General features: G+C 34.4%; 1 non-coding gene across 1 annotated transcript; it reads right to left on the bottom strand.

Moving 5' to 3' along the window:
- Nucleotides 1-1030: 1030 nt before the first annotated feature.
- Nucleotides 1031-1131, bottom strand: mir148 (microRNA mir-148). Its single transcript, NR_107200.1, has one exon. It is a non-coding gene; the product is annotated as a microRNA mir-148 (primary transcript).
- Nucleotides 1132-4620: the final 3489 nt, after the last annotated feature.

The raw sequence follows: 4620 nt of genomic DNA, 5'->3' as shown, positions 1-4620 counted from the left end.
CTGTAGGAAATATTAACTTCGAATCGCAAAGTGTTCTAAACGGTTGACAAACTTTCAATACGGTCTCAGAAAAGCGGTGTAGCTTTAACTTTGTAACGATACAATAGAACTTGGACTAAAAGATAACATTTGGTAAAACTAAAACCACATATTCTAAATGATTTACCTATAAGAGTTTATATTTATGGGACTTATACTTGATCTCTCATTCTTTTTACTTGCTACAAATTATCTGGATAGTTTTGAGAGCAACTTGGTGGCAAGTATGAGGAAATTCTGTTCTGCCTGTAATTAAGCATATTACTATAGTTAAAACGTTACATTTATCCTTGTTCTCAACCAAAATGATCGTTACCCTCGACATGTTTTCATCACAGTAAATTTAAAGATGAGTCCACGAATGCATCATTTCATACGTTTCCCGGCATGCATTGCAGCAAAAGACAGGCAGCTTTTTCCCCAATCACTTTGGATTGAAAAATTATTTCTTAATGTTTTGGGCTTTTCGTTGACTATGTGTTTATTATTTCATAATAGAAAACATAGTAAACGATGGTGCAAGGGTTACTTTAACTGTAAACAATTGACAGTTCTGGAGTGCTGCAAGATGATGGAAAAAAATGTACTAATGAATAATTAACTATTTGTATTAAAAAAAATCTAAAAACGACTAGATTTGTTCATGTGACTAAAAAAACCAAATCACTTGAAAGAGTATGAAATGCTGTTTACCTTTCTGCCTCACTCACCTCCTCTTAATCACCTGACCAGCATGACTAGAGTTTCCATATGGCACAGCACTGCTCTACAATGACTCTTTTAAAATCATTTCATGGCATTGTAAATGGGCAACAGTAGTGTAGAACACAAAGAGACCGCAGGGGCAAATTAAAACAATAATAATAACAAAATTGTGACACATTTATAAAAGAAACTTTATTAAGACAGCATTTATAATATTCCGAACAAATGTCTGTATTGTCCTGAGAATTGAATTGTCCAGATGTCAAGATTTTTCTCCCACTGGTTATAAAATATTAACTCCCAAAACAAAGTTCTGTAATGCACTGACTGCAAGCAGTTAAGAGTCTGAGTGTATCACAGAACTTTATTTGGAAAGCCACAGTGCCACCTCACAGGTCTGTCCTTCTATGGGACCTCATGTACGTATTCCTTCATCCTGCAACCACCACAAAAAAAAGAACAGGACATACAGGAAGACAATTTTAACAATAAACTGATTTTTCTACTGTGAAAATACAACACAGAATTGCAGATTTTTCTTTTTAAAATGTGATGGAACAAGATGTTAAGTCCTAACGAAGAGAGTTTGGGATAACATCAAACACATACAGCAGGACAGGTGTCGTCTTTTTATTTTACACCATTGAACACATTTATAGGGAACATCGCAAATGTTATTTCCAGCTATTTGACTGGGTAGAAAAATCTCCCTAGAAATTGAATGGCATTATTTTACATGAAGTCTGGCCATCTGCTTGGTTGCAAAATGTACATAATTTCCCCCCCTTCAATTTAGAAGTCTAAAGTTTATAGTTTTTTGTGTTTTTTTGTATCTTTATAAGGATTATTAAGGGAGTTATCAGTTCAACCTGTTGATCTTCAACAACGTTCTCAACTGAACAGGCCCTTCAGAAGAAGCTTTTTTTGTGTGTGGAAACATTAAGCAAGAAAAATGCAAATTTAAAAAAAGCCAGCTGAATCCAGCAACTTGCAACAGTTTGAAGATCGTTGACATGGCACTGTATCAGCAATCTACTGAAGTAACAACGCAAAAGTATGTGAAGAAACAAAAAGTTAACTGGTTATTGTAGTACAATCCTGAAAAAAGGAAGCAATTTAAACGTAGACTAAAGGTGAGGCGATTCCTGCGAGTCATACTGTACCTGATGAAGGTAGCCGCAAGGGACCAGCTGCAATCCAACACGAGGGGCAAAGACTAGATCAAAACGCAAAAAAACACAACTATAAGCGAACAGAGGACGGTGCAAAGATTCAAAGTGCAAAAGTCTATTTTCAGTGAGGTTGGTGTCCGTCTGCGAAGTTGCAGCCCTGAAGTGTTAGGGTTTTACCTTTTCTTCCCCCAGTGCTGTGCAGTTCACTATATGCAGCTGGAAGAATGTCGACGTGGAGCTGCCAAACGTGAACGCGTGTTCATGAGCGCGCACAGGGGGAGAAAAAAACTGCCTTTTTTCTGTGTGTGTAATTTCACGCAGAGGCACAGTGAGCTAAAGTTTTTCACACACATGTGCTAGAGACAGGACCACGTATCTTTCACTGAAAGGACACTCTTCATGATTCACTTTAATGCGCAGAAGAGTCAAACTCGATCAAGTGTTAATGAGAAAGATTACAGTGAGATTATGTTTGCCAGCAGTCTTCTGTCAAGCCATTCCACGGTTACGAAAACAAATAACGTTTGATAGACAGGATTAAAAAAGGAGCAAAAACTGACAACAAAAAACTATATTAATAAAAACACAACGTGCAAATGTGAAATGCTTGTTATTTTCCTAAAGTTTGGTTGCTTATGTCTTTTAAACAGTAATGCAAAAATATCCAGTATATCTTAAAATTATTTTAGTTTGCATTTACTTTAAATCAAACAACTTATTTATTCAGTCAAAATAACTCAAACTTTGTGATAATACTGTAGCTTTATTAATATGCAAAGCAGAAAGCAGTATATTACCAAAAAAAATTATTCATAAAAAATATGAACAACATAATTTCTGTGAAAAAAGTATATTTATTATACACAAGGCATGCTAAAAAAAAAGGTTTTGTGTATCCACATGTGAAGGGAAGCTGTGGAAAAGAATCAGTTTACACTAAAAACAATGTCCAAATATAAAGGAGTTTAAGATGACATATGGAAATTTTGTTGATAGATATGTATAAAACATGAATCAACTGTGATAAATCTGTAGATATTCATGAATATAAATTTGAATTGTGTGGGGGTGCATATTAATGTGTTGAGGGGAAAAGATTTTAAAGGAACCAAATGAGTGTTTATTCATGAAAAATGTGTTGAATGCATCCATGTATGTATACTGATCTGTAGTAATGTGAGTGTTTATGGGTATCTGATCCTGGATGTGTTGCCATCAGAGATGGAAACAGATATACTGTAATAGATAATGGGTGCACTGGGTGTAGTAATAAATTTGGTCTAAAATTTTGAGGATTTTACTTCTTCTCACTCTCTTCAGGATATTTCTTGTATTTTTTTAACTAGTCCTATCTTTACTTAAGAATGAAATCAAATATTATCATTATCACTCTCGTTAGAGAGTCCTTGATTGTTCATCTCATTAGAAAATTCAAAATGAGCCCACACTGGGCTGCAAAACTGCTCCTTATTACTTCCAGTGAACTATCATTCAGCTTCATAAAAAGAAAAAAACAACAACAACACAGGTACTTAGTATTTTTGCCCACAATTTAGGTGCTGTGCTGACCCAAATTAAGTAATACACCATAGTCACTTATCATTAGTAGTTTAATAAATTAAATACTTTCAAAAGGACTTCATGCAATTTATGTACCGTAGTTATTATACCCTCCACTTTTGTTTTTTTCAGGCAAACGTTTTGCTCCATTTTACTAACAACTTAGGGTTCCATTTGACCATTTTTAGACACTTCTAAACAACTTTTAGCTAAAATCACATAATTTTTCCAAAACATCAAAAGTACTTTACTTTATACCTGTACATGCTGGTGTTTTGTCCTCTGAGCCCATTTTGGATGAATTTTAACCCGTGTTTATATATATGGATTGTAGATCTACCAGTATTGGAAATATCATAAGAATTGTGTTTGTCTTTATTTTTATTGGTACAATGCGCACAGAGTGCAAAAACAGACCATGTCTTTGTCACAAGAACTGGCTATCTCCATCACATTAGTACCAGGTTCATGCAGAGTTCACGCTGATTTGATAATAAATAAGACTAAAGTTCAATTTTCAATCTAAATGGCCTACATTAGGATATTTTTGGTTTAAGTCAATATTGACTTCAAACATATTGTGAATGTTTATAGTTTTGACAGTATTGGAGGGTCATAATAATCTTACATACTATCTAAATCAAAAGTTTGTTTTGACGTTTCTCTGTAAACTTTATTTTAAGAGGTAACACAATTTGTGAAGAAAAAATAGTGAAAATCCTGTTTGAGTTAACTCCCTATCGTGAATAAAAAGTATTTGGACAAAATATTTTACCTTTCTTGGTCATTCTATGACATTTTACATTGTAATACAGTCATGGGGATATGAGGGTTGAAGAACCTTTAGTCCAATGACATAACATAAAGTGACCAGAAGGGGCCGCTATACACTAAACAAAACTTGAAGCAGTTATATCTATATGACGCAAGTCGGTGACTTTTATGAGTTTATTGAATAGTTGATTTGAATAAAAGTTATCTTATTAAATCCCAGCGGTAGTTATTTCTTTCATAGATCATAACTTTTACATGATAACCACTGATATGTTGTGCAACAGTTATCTCTACCATTGTAAAACTGCTGCATCTGAGCCCAGTTGGCCCAACGCGCATGCTCACTGAGTGCTTCCCTTCATTCTCATAG

Source organism: Oryzias latipes, chromosome 21, assembly GCF_053564925.1.
Source record: "Oryzias latipes strain Hd-rR chromosome 21, Olatipes_Hd-rR_3.1".
NCBI classification, from domain to species: Eukaryota; Metazoa; Chordata; class Actinopteri; order Beloniformes; family Adrianichthyidae; genus Oryzias; species Oryzias latipes.
The sequence above is the reverse complement of the archived record's forward strand: the minus strand, read 5'-3'. Positions and strand labels throughout refer to the sequence as shown.